We start from the raw sequence: 16,945 nt of genomic DNA, 5'->3' as shown, positions 1-16,945 counted from the left end.
ATCTACAACATCTCTACAGAAATTTCACACCTTTCAGTGTGTTTGAATAAGGAGCCAAACAATGAGAAACTATTGTCACACAATTAAAGAGCAGTGATGTGACACATCTTGAGCAAGACATATCCATTTTTAATTCTACACAGACACTTGCTGTTCCATGCATAACTAGTTGTGAACACTATTAGCTCAGTTATTTTTACGTTAAATTCTGTCCCAATTTCTTGTAAATTTTTCTCACAGAGTAAGACCATAGGACGTGGGGGCAGAAATGAGCCATTTAGCCCTTCGAGTCTGCTCTGTCATTCAATGAGATCATGGCTGATCTGATAATCCTCATTTCCACTTCCCTGCCTTTTCCCCATATCCTTTGATTAATGATTAAAAATCTATTTCAGCCCTGAATGTACTCAATGATACCATCTCTGCTTTAAGGAATTTCATAGGTATGACTATCATCTAAAAGAAGAAATTCCTCTTTACCTCTGTTTTAAATTTGTGCCCCCTTACTTTGAGATTATGCCTTCTGGCTCTAGCCTTTTCCACAAGGGTAAACAACCTTTCTGCATCTGCCCTGACAAAAGGTCTCCTAAGAATCAGTGTGTTCCAATAAGGTCACCTCTAATTATTCTAAATTCCAATGAATATGGGCCCAACTTCTTAATCTCTCCTCATAAAGACAGACCCTCCATACCTGATGTTGGCCTAGAGAACTTTCTCTGGGCTGCTTCCAATGCTAGTATATTTTTCTTTAGATAAGTGTCACAAAATGTTCGCAGTTTTTCAGCTGTGGTCTGACTAGAGCTTTGAATAAATTTTTATAGAGTATTTTAATACTCTATTACCTTTGAAATAAAGGCCAACATTTTATTTCCCTCCTAAGATTCTACCATGCATATGTGCAAGATGAGTAAGGATGGTTTTTGCAATTGTTGTTGCTACATTTATCTTCTTACCCTGACTTGAGCTTCAAACCCAAATGTTGGATTCTCAAAGCCAAATCTGATCCTGAAATCTGAATTTATCACAACCCAATTATATCAATACTCTGAACTCCAACCTGAAAAAAGTTAAGCTATTTTCTCATCATGAAGCAAGACTAATTTTGTTAGGCTTTCCTTTCAATGATATTGCTCTCTTTCTTTAACTGTAAAACATGCTTTTTTTCTACTTATTTGATCATTGACTTGACACTATTATACCTTATCAAAAGTACAGGGCGGTCTAACACTTACAAATCACACCAAGTACCATCAATGGAAACATACTAATTTTCAGGTATTGGGGAAAAAGTGTTGAAGTATGGAACTAAATTTTTAACTAAACTTAAACAACTCTTTCAAAAAGTCAGCAGAGGAACAACAAGCCAAATGGTGTCTTTTTGTGCTTTACATTTCAAATCAAAAGGACTGATCATAGAAAATTAACTAGTATTGATATGAAAGGGACCAATCCCCTCTTCCCCACCCACTCCGAAAAAAGTCACAAGTGATAACATGGCACACCCCAACTCCCCAAGAACGATGACACAAATGTTGGCTCAGCCTAGAATTTGAATGCTTTTAGTTAGGTGTTTAGTTCAAACTCCATTTGTTTTGAGAGGTTTCATTTCTACAGCATTTATCTTTTACAACAGCCAAAGTAATTCAGCGTGAAATGTTTGAGAGCTGTGATAAAATGTTATCTAAATAAAGGACTTTCTGCTGTTCTGCTGCTGATAGCAGAGGTACTTTGATGAAAATGTTGTCACTTGAGATACTACTGCCACTGGAAGAAGTCAGACTCCTGCAAATGGTTTTCACTGAGAATACCAGAGGCAGCACCAAAGCCATAGCAAATTGCATTGTCAAGTAACGCAAGGCTTTAGATGGTCCCCTGGCAGAGTCCAGCTTCACATTGAAACATTCCCATTCATTAGAAAGAGTTCACAGGTTGGATCATAAAGTTATAAGCTGCAGCTTTATAATCAGTTGTTTCTGTGTTAATTGAAGTGCTATGGAATCTATCCAATTATATAGACAAACAGAATTCTGTTGCACCAACAGCTGAGGCTGTTCATTAGTTCTTTGGATCAAGAATCAATCTCTTCAACTCTGGTTTATTGGTTTTAGCGTTGATTGGTAAACCCAATCTGTACTTTGCTGTCTCTGCCACACATGGGGCAGGTGCTGCTTGAAGGACTGGGGAAATGATTGTTTGGGGGCTTATGTGCTCCCTCTGATGCCTCAAATTCACTTCTGCGTGTTCCCAATGAACTGGCTGTGATTAAACTGTGGAGGTTGACTCACAATGTTTCAAACGAACATTTTTATTGTTTCACTGGAAATACTGACCACTATTATATGAAATTTAATTTAAGCATGCTGCTGACACCCTTGTGGATTTCAATGATCCCAGGCAATGTTTCTGCCCCTGGAAAGCTCCACAAATAGACTCAAACAGCACTGAAGCAGACCCTTTGGTCCAACTCATCCTTGCTGACCACACGTCCCAATCTGAGCTCATCCCATTTCCCAGCATTTGGCTCATATCCCTCTAAACCTATCCAATTCATATACCTATCCAGATGCCTTTTAAATGTTATAATTGTACCCACCTCCAACACTTCCTCTGGCAGCTCACTACCATACACACACCACACTGTCCGTGAAAAAGTTACCCATCAGGTCCTTTTGAAATCTTGCTCCTCTCACCTTAAACCTATGTCCTTTCATTTTGGACTCTCACACTCCAGGAAAACAACCTTGGTTATTCACCCAATCCATGTCTGCCATGATTTTATAAACCTCTATAAAGGTCAGCCCTCGGTCTTTGACGCTCCAGGTAAAGAAAGCCCCAGCCTATTCAGCCTCTCCCTACAGTTCAATCCCTCCAGTCCAGGAAACATTCTTTTAAATCTTTTCTGCACCCTGTCAAGTTTAAGAACGTCCTTCCTAGAGAAGGGCGACCAGAATTATACGCAGTGTTCCAAAAGTGGCTTCACCAATGTCCTGTATGGCCTCAACATGACATCACAACTCCTTTACTCAATGTTTTGACTAAGGAAGGTAAGCGTGCGAAATGCCTTCTTCACTACCTTGTCCTCCTGATAACCAAGATGGCAGCAGTGGAGTAGGCAGAATTTGGGCCCCTATGCCTTGGGGCTCATCCACTCTATCCACTTTCCTTTTTCTCTTCTTGTTTTCTCATTTTTCCTCTTTTTTTAATACTTATCTTCTGGTGAAGAGCCCAGTCATGGCAACATCAGCTGTGACAGCATCGAGGAGGAAGGTGGGAGGAGGATTGACGTAGCAAGGCAGTTTCGACAGGGTCTGACACAAGACTCTTGGTGGCTTCAGAGGCAACTTTAGCAGCGGCAGCATTGTGGGCCTGAGGTCTGGCAGTGGTGAAGTGGTGGCTTCATCAGTGGCAGTGTTGAGAGTCCTCTTCGGGACTGCATTGGTGGCAAGGCAGTCACTGCAGTGATCGCTGAGCAGGGCTCTGGCAGCAAGGTTGTGGCTGTAGGGAATCCTGTCGACAGGGCAATGAGGCAGTGGTGGTTTTATGGGCCCAGAGCAAGATTAGTGTTGGTGACGGCAGCAGAGCAGTGGATAAAGAACAAAGTTGGACTCTCTTTCAGTTTTTTTTTAGGTTATTCAAAATGGCGCTGGAGTTTGGTGACTTTTGAAGCTTTTCATTTTTACCTGCGCCTCCACTTTCAAGAATCTATGCACCTGCATCCGTAGGTCTCTTTGTTTGCCAACACTTCCTTGGGCCTACCATTAACTGTATAAGTCCTGCCCTGGTTCCCCTTACCAGAATGCAACCTCACATTTATCTAAACTACACCGTCTGCCACTCCTTGGCCCATCTGATCAAGGTCCTATGGTAGTCTGAGATAATCTTCTTCACTGTCCACTATACTATTTTGGTTGATCAGCATGTCCATAAATGTCTTCCACTTCCGGAAGTTGCTGTTGTTATGCATGGACCTAGGAGGTCCACGCAGTGGCAAAAAAGCATTGCAGGGAACATTGGTAACAAACATTATGAGAAGTGCTGCCATTACTCATTTATTCCCTTGACCGTCCCTTCATAAACACTCACTGCAGCTTTCCAGGACAAAGCAGCCTGCTTGAACGGTACCCTGTCCACTTTGAATGTACAGTGACTGCAGTGTATACCATCTACAAGATGCATTGCAGCATCTCACCAAAGCTCCTTCAGCAACACCTTCCAAACCTGCGACCTCAACCGTCTGGAAAGACAAGGGTGGTAAAGGCATGTGTACGCCACCACCTGCAAGTTCCCCTCCAAGTGACACATCATCCTGACTTGGAATTATATCACTGTTCCTTCATGGCCACTGAGTCAAAATCCTGGAATTCCCTCCTGAAGAGCATTGTCAAGGTACCTACAATGCAGGTCCCACAGCAGTTCAAAAAGGCAGCTCACCAGCGTCTTCTCAAATGCATTCAGGGATGGACAATAAATGCTGGACTAGCCGTGATACCCACATCCTGTGAAAGAACAGACAAAAAAGCTAGCCTGCTTCAACAAAAATGTCACTGGGATCCAGGAATGCTCTCAGTGAAGAACCAGTGGGATATATCCATGGAATGCAGCAAGATGAATGCTTTTTGAAACCTGAAACATTATCTAACACAGCTGATTTTTGTGGTTTACCCTGCAGTCTGCAGGAAATAACGAAGACCATGCAATAAAAGAATGAGAGCATTATATAAGATGGTGCCTTTAAAATTAATTATTTCTCTTTTCCTTTTTCCAAGTTTTCATCTTGTTATCATCTTCCTGTTTAGACTACCCAATTTTCCACTGCTAGGAATTGTGGTTGTGCGGCAACTGAAACATTAGATCCTGAAATGAAACTGTGGTACTGATATTTGAATATTTAATGTGCTAATTTGAAATTCATCTCAGTTCAGTGGGGATGTGGGATGTAGATTTTACACTTTTTTGACTCTCCAGAATATTACCAGGAAGAGAAATTTCCTCCATTCATGCCAACTATTCAGTCTTCCAAGCTGGTGTTTCTGAGGTAAATTTGCTCCTGAATACACCATCATAGAATCATAAAATGGTTCTGTCTATTCAGTCCATTATGCCTAAGTTGGCTCTTTGAAATCAACATCCAATTTCCGTTTTGCAAGTTCCCATCAAATCAGCTTCCATTACCCTTGAGGATCATAAGATCATAAAATCATAAAATTATTTATCTTCACCTTGTAATCACAGTTTCACAGTTAATAACAAAACCAATCACTATTCACTTTTCATCAAGATGGTACCAAATTTAAAAAAGGGTGTATTGCCCAAGACAGTTTTATCTGTGCTGTTGAGATAATCAAGTAAAATTATAATTTTGATCATCACAAAGCTAAATGCCAAAAGGAAGTTCAGATGTCTTGTGGCTTTTCTTTGTTCGAGCTGTGGTTAACACAATATGACATACAGAATAAAGCAACCATACGGAACAGTCACATGAGAAGCCTGAAATATGCTCAGTCAAGTGCAGTACTGCTGCACTTTCTGGCAGTGTTAATACATCTCAATGCACCTGAAACCAGTTATTATAGGACAGATGTCTTGATATCTTAATGAACAACGTTTTCCGGGTAACGGACTTGAAGCGGTTACAAATACAGAGGCACATATAGGGCAAACTCAACCATGTCAGATCCAAACAGCCCAAGAAATATCCTAAATTTGTCCTCAGGCCTCATCATTATAATTCATTCATTTATCACCTGGAAAATGGATATAAACAACATTGAACATCAGAACCCTACCTTTTTAAAAATGCAAATTTCGACCAGCAAGGCATTTTAGCACCAAATTTCATTCTAATATAAGTTTGTATTCATTATTACCTTTGTGTAGGTACAATCTTGATATAAAACTACAAGAGCCAAATGAATGTTGAAAAATAGCTTCAAGGTGGAAGTCACAGACACACAACCCTTATGTTTTCACCAACTGCAGTCCCAATTGATGCATTTCCTTCATTATATCAGAAATGGGAGTCTTCATCTTCGTCCGGCCTAAATTTCACCAAGCCAAATGTGGAACAATGTATTTAAATTAGTTGGCATAAAACAGTATTTTATGCATCCTGCTTTCCACTTTATATTATGTTTCATGTTCCATTGTCTCAATAACACTGAAGATAGCTGACATCTGGAAAAACCAAGAGGCCAATGTTGCTAGAGATTACCTTCAAGGCAGAATGAAATTTAAAGGGACATAAATGTACATTACAAATGGGGATATTATAATTATTTCTCCACAGCATTTTCTTTCCACTTTTTTTTGTTCATTTTTCCTCACGGATCACTGCTGCAATCTATCTTTTGAAGCTTCAACTTATTCTTATTCTGAAGAGTCCACAATGGGAGATCCATTTGGAATTCCTATGTATCTATGATTGGAATTAGCCTGTGAAGAAAATGTTAACAAACTTATAATTTACCAATAGCTACTAAGCATATATGGAAGGAGCTATGTCATGATGACAAGATCACTTGGAACTGGAACACAAGTGTGCAGAGTTCCAAGGTGTCTTCTTATTGCCATCCCCTGTAACAGGTGTATATACTTAATAGAGGTTGTTGACGTTCACTGACACGACCATACTACAATCTCAGGAAGTGGCTTGTTGATTAAGGTCTTTAAAATTTATGCATGACAGACAGCACTGCTGCCATCATCTACCTGTCACTATAGTACTTTTAGCACTGGCAGGAGAGGAGATGGATGGGCTGCCCACCTTGGGTCAATCCAAGTCCTTCCACCACTGATTATTAGCCCCTGAGAGGCCTCCTCCTGCTGCCATCGGTATTTTAATTGTAGCAATGGTTGCCCATGCCATGTGACATGTCTGCAGATGAATGCTGGTAGCCTTTTGTTGGGTTTTCCTCCTGTTCTGTGTTCCACTCCTCAGCAGTATATCCTGCCTCCATTTGTTTCACATCATTGCCTCCCAACTCTACCAATTACAGACCCCAACCACTTTGCAGGGATCCCAGAGATTGGTCCTGGGGAAAATCACTTCTCATCTTGAAATCCGACAGTCATCAAACTGACTTAGAGATGGGCTTGCCTCCGAATTTTCAGCCAGGGATGTGGGGCCATCAACTCTGTAAATTTCTGACATAAGTTTCATCAGGGAGGTCAGCTTGTTTGGTCTACACAAGAAACATATGTTGCCAAAGCATAGGTGTGTCACTTGAGGGGAGATAGACAAGGTAATCCTATGCCCAGGATTTGCATTTATGACAACTGTGCTTCGCAAAAAAAAATTAATGCTGCACACAATCTATAGCCTACATCCCCTGGTCAAGCTGCAATGCATGTTACTGTGGAGGAGATCACTGTCCTGAATCTTCATGCATTGGTGTACTTCGGAGTTGACTCTGGAAACATTGCTATATCTAGTGGACACCAATACATTAAGCAATACATTTATGCTAGACCATCAACAGTGAAAAGGTGATAAAGAGGGCAAGCCATTACTGGTCTCAAGAGATATCTGTGACTCTGTCTTGACCATGCTTTTGGCCATGTCTATATCTACTCCTCATCACATTGCACAATATCACCAGACCTCTCTCTCTGCATTTCAACTTAAACATCTTCCACTCTCCAAACGTTGCCAAAAACAACATTTATTTGTACAACATCATTGCTATCAAATGTTATTGGTCATGCTTGCTATTTTTACTTACCATGATGCATCCACTTGGTGCCAAGATGTTCTGAAAGTTAATATCCTGCTGCTTCCAGGTGCTACTCAAATGGAACATTGCAGGAACTGCAATGACCCTCCTTCCCTTCAGCAGCTGAATTCTGAGGAGGTCCATTGCTGCTGGCTATACCTCTTGTGCTGCTGCATTCGTCCAGCCCTGCTTTCCTTCCGTCGCTATTGCAGACATTTTGCTGGTCAAAGGGTGCCTTTTGTGCTCCTAACCGGTGAGGGAACAGTACAATGTGAACATTATCTAACCATTCTACTGATACTGGACAGACACTCCACATGATCACTGATTTGTGGAAAAGCAGACTGAAATCAATCAGAATGCTCCTGAAACAAAGTTGTCTGAAATTCTTGGATAGGGTAGGGAAAGTTTTCTGCAAGTTCGTATTCCAAGCATGTCCATGCCAGAAACTCACTGTTCTTGTGATCTCCGTGCTGAGATCAGTATTGTCAACTCGTGTAGAGGCACCATATGCTGGGATAACCCGGAATTTTGTGATGTAATTTAACACGGTACAGTAAATGCTTGAAGCAGTCTCCCTACTTGCCCTCCTATCTGCTGTGCAGTAAGTGACCGCACACAGGGAACATTTCTCCATGCACTTCAAAGGTTAATGTCTCCTGACCCCCCAGTATATCGAGTACCATTCATATTAGGGAGTCAGTGGCCTAGTGATATCATTGCTAGACTGTTAATCTGGAGACCCAGGTAATGTTCTGGGACCTGGGATCGAATCCCACCACAGCAGATTGTGGAATTTGAATTCAATGAAAAATCTGGAATTACGAGTCTAATGATGACCATGAATCCATTGTCAGAAAATCTCACCTGGTTCACCGATGTCTTTTAGGGAAGGAAACTGCCATTCTTACCTGGTCTGGCCTACATGTGACTCCAGACCCAGAGCAATGTGGTTAACTCAACTGTCCTGACTTGGAACCGTATTGCCATTCCTTCACTTTTGCTGAATCAAAGTCGTGGAAACTCCTTCCCCAACAGCACTCTGGGTGCACCTACACCCACATAGACCAGAGCAGTTTCACAACCCACTGGAGAAAGTCTGCTAATACTTAAGCCCCACTACCCCCAGAGTCATCACAAAAGTTAAAAATTTAATCAAATTACTCAAAATCCCCAATATTCCTGTCTGATGAAGTCAGGTTAATTGAAAACTGATCCAGTTTTTATTCTTAACAAGAAACAACTATTTATTATAAATAAATCAGTTCTAACCAAAGCCAAGCAAAATATGAATGACTGATTTATAACTCAGTTTCAGGAACTTGTTTCAATATTGCCACATCTCCTTTCACAGTTACCTTAGTTTAAAGCAGTATCTTTCTTTCCCATTTTGGTCCACAACCCAAAAATAAACAAAACTTAAAGATGTGGTTCTTATAGCAATATGGATAGGCAATCAATTCAAACTTGCCAGTGATAGCCATATCCTGTGAAAGAATGAAAACTAAAATGAGATGTCATGAATGCAATTTGTCCTGCACTCATCAGACCTAAAGCAGGAATGACAAATTTCAAGCAATCAGAATTTATACCAAAAGGTGCTGATGGGTTGGTAAGTAAAAAAAATATATAGAGCAACTTCTTCTACAACTTCTAACTCCAACTTAACCTTTGAAGTGCATGGAGAAATGTTCCCTGGGTGCGGTCACTTACTGCACAGCAGATAGGAGGGCAAGTAGGGAGACTGCTTCAAGCATTTACTGTACCGTGTTAAATTACATCACAAAATTCCGGGTTATCCCAGATACCTTTGAGCTGGTGCTTAACAGGGAGATAGTGCTGCATGTTGGTGATGTTCTAGAGTTAGAAGCAGAGTGGCCTTACAGATCATTGTCACCTTCAGCATCTTTCTAGTACTTGAACAGGAAAAACAAAGAGAGTTTTTAAAAAAAACAGGAAAAGAAAGAAAGAGGTCATAATAAGTTCTGTAGCAACAAAAGTGCACGATAGAAGAGTAGCATGAGGATTTTATGAGATAATGCGCTGGCAGGATATGTGTTTTGCATGACAGGAGGGGAAACAGAATGCTACAATGAAGCTGTCACCTGCTGACTTTCTCGTCTCTGCCTAACAAACATCTTCAAAGCTTTCTCCACCTCAATCTTTCATCTGCTTTAGGTGTTTTCTTTTCCCCAAGAAGACTGCTGAAATGAGAATGTACAAGAGGCTGTCAAAATAGGCGTGTTGGTATATAGATCATAACAGAAATGAAAACAAGTACTTGGCATGAGTAATTCCTTAGCGTGCGGTGCTTTTAGTGGGGTGCATGCATTTAAGGCTGTAAGAAAAAGGAATATTTACAAGTGAAGGCTAGGAAAATTTTGGCACAGCCTAAAATTTCAACTCCCAGAGTCAGTTTCTGTATACACACTAACAACACCCAACTCCAACTTACCATCACCATTCTTGACACCTCCACTCAGTAAAGTTGCCATAGTCTCAGAGGACCATAGGGCTACTGTCTCATTAGAGAGGATGACCAGTTGTGAGTTCAAACTGAGAGTCATCACACCAGAAGTGAAGGGAAAGGTTGAGAAGGAGGGGTGAGAACGAAAGCAGCAGGTTAGTGAGTACTGAGACTGGGGAACAGGTTGAGTCGAAGGCAAACATAGCTAAGAGGAAGAGCAGTCAGGGAGAGGTTGAACTGGAAGCTTGGACTGTGTTTGCTTCAATGCAAGAAGTACAACACGCAAGAAGGATGAACTTAGAGCCTGGATTAATGCATGCAGTTATGATGTTGTTGCTAACACAAAGACATGGTTGAAAGTGGGACAGGATTGACAGTTTAATATTCCGGGATATCGATGTTTTAGAAGAGACAGAGAAGGAAGCAAAAGAGGTGGGGGAGTTGAATTACTGGTTAGGGAGCATACCACAGCCGTGTTGAGTGAGGACACCCTGGAGGGATCTTGCACTGAGGCATTAAGGGTAGAGCTCAGGAATAGGAAGGGTGCAATTACAATGCTGGGATTTTACTACAGACTTCCCAGCTGCCAGTGGGAGATACATGAAGAAATATGTAGTCAGATTCTGGAAAGATGTGAAAATAACAGGGTTGTTGTGGTGGGTGATCTTAACTTCCTCCATATTGACTGGGACTCCCTTAGTGCCATGGTTTGGATGGGGAACAATTTGGTCGGTGCATCCAGGATGACTTTTTGAAACAGTATGTGGATCGTCCAATGAGGGAGGGGACCACATTGAATGTGGTATTGGGAAATGAGCCAGGCCATGATCAACGTTTCATTAGGGGAACATTTTGGGAATAGTAGCCATTATTCCATAAGTTTTCAGACACTTATAGATAAGGACAAGAGTGAACCTCTGATGATGGTGTTAAATAGGGGGTGCGGAAAGGCCAGCTATACTTGAATAAGGTAAGAATTGGGGAATGTGGATTGGAAGCCATTGTTTGAGGGTAAATCCACATCTGACATGTGGGAGTCTTTCTAAGACCTATTGATTAGAGTGCAGGACAGGCATGTCCTTGTGAAAATGAAGGACAGGAACAGCAGGGTTCGGGAACCTTGGATGACAGGGGAAATTGGCAAGTTATGTTACAGCTGTACAAAACTTTACATAGGCCACATTTCGAATATTGCGTGCAGTTCTGGTCGCCAAACTACCAGCAGGACATGGGTGCTTTGGAGATAGTGCAGGAAAGGTTAACCAGGATGTTGCCCGTCTGGAGGGTTTTAGTTATGAGGAGAGGTTGGATAAACTCAGATTGTTTTCACTGGAAAGACGGAAGCTGAGGGGCGACCTGATAGAGGTCTACAAAATTATGGGAGGCATAGTTAGGGTGGCTAGTCAGAAACTTTTTCCCAGGATGGAAATGTCAACTACAAGAGGGCACAGGTTGAGGGTGCTAAGGCGCAAGTTTAGGGAAGAAGTGCAGGGAATGTTTTTCACAGAGGATGATGGGTGCCTGGAACACACAGCCAGTGGAGATGGTGGAAGCAGGCACGTTAGCAACATTTAAGATGTATCTTAATAGACACATGAACGTCAGGCAAATAGAGGGATAGACATTGTGCATAGACAATAAGTGGTGAATCTAAATAAGGATGAGGAATCAGTTCAAGCTTGGTGGGCTGAAGAACCTGTTCCTGTGCTGTATTGTATTGTATTATATTGGAGGGACCTTCATGGCAATCTCAGCTGGTATGGGAACTAACTAAACCTGCATTGTTGGTCTTACTCTACATTGCAAAGCAGCCATCTAGCCAGCTTAGTTAACAACCCCACTTCCCTGCCGCACACCCCTCCCCACAAGACAACTTGATCAGCATCCAATGTGCAACAGTTTTCCTCCTGTTCGATTTGTATCCACACACCTGGTAGCCCTGCCTCTGAGAGTACTGCTGCATTCATATATTTTTAAAGGGATATACCCTTAACATGCCATAGAGGGAAATTATTGAGCTTCTGTTCATGATAGCTGTAAGTCACCATAAACATGGAGACAAAGCTATGACTCTACAATTTATTGCAGCATCAACTGCAAACTATTCCACTGAGGCATGGAAGAGAACAGAAAACGCATCATATTAGTTGAACATATTACACTAGCATTGCCTAAGCAAGATCCTGGGCATCTCTTGGAGAGACAATGAGAAAGTATTACACAGAATTGGCCAGAGGCAACTATGGGGACACTGTGATAAAGAAATGACTGACGATGGCTGCATACATTTTTCATATTTTGGATATATGCCCTAATCAGAATAGCAGTTGAATAGACACCAACAGGAAGGAAAAGCTTGCCAAAGAAAAACTAGAAATACATTTAAAGGAGGACCTTCAAGAGTAGGACATCACCTGAGTTGGAGTGAAAGAAACTGGGAGGGGCCAGGGCAGATGGCCAAGTCTTGCTGATTATTGTCCCACTTGGAACTTGATGAACTTGTTGTATGAACATGCCAACTTCCTACACTATATGAGCTACTGCTACCACCAAACTCTCTAAGTTTAGGAAACTTTGGACCCAGCTTAGTTGAGGACATTAGAGGAAGACTACTACTTGGTCTAACTAGAAGAGTCTCTTGTCATTAACAAGTGTCAGTGAGATATTTATTACTTTATTTATTTATTACTTTAAAAGTCCTTCTTGATAGTGCAGTTGATGACCTCTTCCATCATTTTGCTGATGAATGAGAGTAGACCGTCGGGACAATAATTGGCTGAGTTGGAATTGTTTAGCTTTTTGATAACAGGACATGCCTCAGTGATTTTCCACATTGTCGGTTAGATGCCAATAAGGTAGGAAGAACTTGCATTTATAAAGCACCTTTTGTGATCTTTCAGAATCTCCCAAAGTGTTTTATATCCAATCAAGTACATTTAAAGTGCAGCCAGAGTTGAAATGGAGAAAAGACTGAAGCCAAGTCACACAGCAAATTCCCATGAACAGGAAGGAGATAAGGACCAGATATTCTGTTTTCATTCTGTTGGTTAAGTGATAAATATTGACCAAGATACCACGCATAACCTGTTCTTCTTCAAAATAATTGCATGTGATCTTTTGCAATCATCTAAGAGATTAGGCAGGATTTCAGTTTAACAAAGAAAGCACCTCTACTAATGCAGCTCTCCATTAGTACAGCATTGTATCAGATAAGACATTTGCATCCTGGACAAGAATCAATTGACTTTCTGATTTAGAGGCTAAAGTGCGACCAATTGAACTATGACCGAACCTAGTGCTGACTGATTCAAACTAACAGTCTGTTTTCCATGTAGTAATTTCCTAGCCATTCAAATAAGGATGGCTTTAGATCAGTAGCTATTGTGAATTGATAGCTAGATTTAAGTTCCTTGAATGAAAAAATGTCATTATTTACAAAAATTGATAACATGGTGAAAACTTACTAATTAATTTTAATAGATGGTTGCAGTAACTAGCACTCTTCTGTCAAATATAGTATGCAATAGGTGGAACAAGCTAATAGCTTGATCCAGTGATTGTGTATCACATGCCTGGGCTACAACTTGCGCCAGTGGTGAACCAGCTATGTAAATGTGATCTGGTTACAAGATTAACATCTTATAATTTGAAGGGGACATTTTCAGCCCATTCAGCCTTTGGGAAGCTGAGCCCAAAAGTCACTTGTGATCAGAGATAGCTATGTTGTTTCAGCAACCAGTGAACTAAGCAGTTGAAACACTTGTACCCAATGGTATACAGCCTGTTTAAGTCATCTTGTTTGCACTGAGTCTTGGGCCACTCAAGGCACTTTGAAAACCATCATTCGTACAAACTGTGAAAGTGGACCTGCAATTAAAGTACAGCTCCCACTGTCTACATAACCTGCTTTTAAAGGACATTCCTTAGTTCAGTAATATTGTGGCCTTGTGTCTTTGAACTATATCAAGAAGCAATGTTGCCTGAAGCTCTTGTTGCTATGCAAGCCACCCTGTTTGTGTTCAGAGCGGATTATCCTACAGTTCTGGATCATTAAAAACAAACCGAGCATGTTCTATCCTGCGGATGATGTACTGTATCTTGATGGTGGAGCGCTGCCTCCAGGTCCCAGAGTAAAACCCATTTCGTTAGGTGCAACACAGGTTGACATTTCAGTTCAAGGTTACAGCTTAAAAGAGAAGAGCTTACACAACCAGAAACATTGAGTTGAACCTTCAGACAAAACATGTATATCACTCCTAATGCATAGAAATCCTTACTGCATTTTCAGGGATCAAACATACAGAATAGTAAGTCGTACAATATCAAAACACTGACTGACTGTTCTGCAGAAGATACCAAGAACTGCCGATGCTGGAGTCAGAGATAACACAGTGTGGAGCTGGAGGAACACAGCAGGTCAGGCAGCATCAGAGGAGCAGAAAAGTTGATGTTTCAGGTCGGGACCCTTCTTCAGAATTGGGAAGGGGGGGTGTTGGTGGTGGAACTGGGAAATAAATAGAGGAAAGAGGGGTGGGGCTGAGGGAAATTAGGTTGGACGGTGATAGGTGGATGTAGTTAGCAAGTAGTGGGAATTGGTTGGTGGGGAAGAAGATGGATGGGTCATCGGCATCCACCTATCATTCCAGCCCCACCTTACCTCCTTGACCTGACACAACCCATCCATTTTCCTTCCTACCTATCCACCCCACCCTTCCCATTGACCAATACCCACGACCCCCTACCTGCATCCATCACCATCCCACCTACCTCTCCCCAGCCCCACCCATCCTCCCTCTCGTCTCCTTGACCCGACACAACCTGTCCATCTTCTCTCCCATCTATCCACCCCATCCCTCCCACTGATCAATCCCCACCTGCATCTACATATCACCAGTCCCATCCCTCCTCCCTCTATTTATTTTCCAGCTCCCCTCCCCCTCCCCAGTTCTGAAGAAAGGTCCTGACCCGAAACATTGACTTTCCTACTTCTCTGATGCTATCTGACCTCCTGTGTTCCTCCAGCTCCACACTGACTGTTCTGCATATATGCCAATTGACCTGCTGTGTGTTTCCAGCTTTGCCCTTATTATTCGCAGATAGCCAATATTTTGTGTTTTCTGCAATCTGTAAGTATTTCCCTGCTAGATTTTTTAAAAATCAAACACACGTTGCCTGTGTTCAGGATCCAGTCCAACTAGACTACTGTAAATTTTTTTAAAAAGGCATGAAAACTTAATTGTATTCTCCAAAGCTCAAGTCACAGATGGTAATAAGCTGTTCACCACTCACCCATTGTGGCAGGATTGTCAAAACAACACTGTTTTTTGTTCCTCTATGTCAGTGCACTCTTTATATAAAGACTTAATGTCTAAATGCCGAGAATTGGGCAAAATAAGCTGGGCCTTTACAAAGAGATTCAAATATGCTAGTTAAGGCACAGTGAGACATAGGCATCCAAAATCATCTTTGGGCAGTTATTAAACAGGCACAGTCCACTTCAGAAACAGTATTACATCTGTCTTTCTGAGAATGAATCAAGTGCTCGCTGAGGTATACACAAGTTTCGCAGCAGTCTTTTAACCTTTTGATATCTATTTTTAAAAATGCTTTTTCTGGTGATATCATCAAATTGAAAACATCCCTATTTTACTCTGGAATAAATTGGTCTCCTAGTCATTTCAGGAGATGCAGCTCCTGTCAGGTTTTCCATTTTCGAGGAAATTGATTTCAACTGATGTCTTAAAAGCTCTCAAAATTCACTTCGGCACATCAAAGGAAATGTAGCAGTTCTGACAACAGGTAAACAGACCTCAAACGTGGGACTGAATTTTCCCATGCCCAGTTAAGTGGCTTTGGGAGTGAGGGCCTGAGGAAATTTGGAAGATACACACTCGGTCAGCTTCTCAACTCATCTGCATCTCTGAGAGCTGTGCCTGGAGAAGGACTAGTGGGTTCCAGCAGAAAATGCCAGGCTGTGCCAAGATGCCATTCAAGGCTGAACATAAGTGACTTAAATCATCCGAGATGGTGATGGAGTAAGATGCTTCAGCCCGAGCTCGTTTGCTCCATCCATTTCTTTCTCATTTCTTACCCTTCTTTTGTCTGTTTTTTTTTCCCCCTTTCTCTCTGGGTGTTCCTTCCTGACCTCAGCGTGAACCCAGCTAGACACCTGTGGTAGTGTCTTGGCCCGGTCCTCATGGCAGCCTCCCAGCTTGGCGTGCGAGTGGGTCCTGCCCAGGCATGTTCCAGAGGCACCAGGGGGAGATTGGGGAGGGGGCAGTTTCAGCAATAGTTGCAGCAATGGCATCGCAGCCCAATGTGGAAATAGCGAGCGATGAGGGAGTGTCTCCGGTATCTGCAGTGGCTTTGAGAACAAACAGCTGCGCTGTCCTAAACAGCGAGATAAGCAGAGGACTCATCAAAGACTGCTGAACTTTTAACCTAATTCCTTTATTTTTTTAGTTTACAATAAGGGCTTTAGTGTTAACTATTACCTTATTTCTTTATTTTTCAACTTATTCTATGAAAGTAATGCTTAACTTTTTAACTCTGTTTCTCTTACTACTTTATACCTACATTTTTTGTACCCAGGTACCTAAGATGGTGCCTTGTGTGGCGACATTATACACTTTTCATTGTACTTCTGTACTTGAGTACACGTGACAGTAGAATTTAAACCGGGCTCATGTTAAAATGTGATATGGTTGAGGAGATCCTGAGAGCAAACAAAATAACAAAGAAATTAAATTCAGAGAATTGTGCACTT

General features: G+C 41.6%; 1 long non-coding RNA gene across 2 annotated transcripts; it reads right to left on the bottom strand.

The window, feature by feature from the left end:
* Positions 1–4,866: 4,866 nt before the first annotated feature.
* On the bottom strand, positions 4,867–16,498 carry LOC125481675. 2 transcript variants are annotated; one of them, XR_007261428.1, is made up of 3 exons: positions 16,271–16,498; positions 7,722–7,958; positions 4,867–6,432 (listed from the first exon to the last, which is right to left on the bottom strand). It is a non-coding gene; the product is annotated as an uncharacterized LOC125481675 (long non-coding RNA). The 2 variants fall into 2 exon arrangements; XR_007261429.1 differs by lacking the exon at positions 16,271–16,498 and adding an exon at positions 9,818–10,037 and having other exon boundaries at positions 6,320–6,432.
* Between the last annotated feature and the right edge of the window lie 447 nt (positions 16,499–16,945).

This window comes from Rhincodon typus, unplaced genomic scaffold, assembly GCF_021869965.1.
Source record: "Rhincodon typus isolate 14 unplaced genomic scaffold, sRhiTyp1.1 hic_rhity00003029, whole genome shotgun sequence".
Classification (NCBI taxonomy): domain Eukaryota; kingdom Metazoa; phylum Chordata; class Chondrichthyes; order Orectolobiformes; family Rhincodontidae; genus Rhincodon; species Rhincodon typus.
Note: the sequence above shows the minus strand (reverse complement) of the source record. Positions and strands in the feature narration are given on the sequence as shown.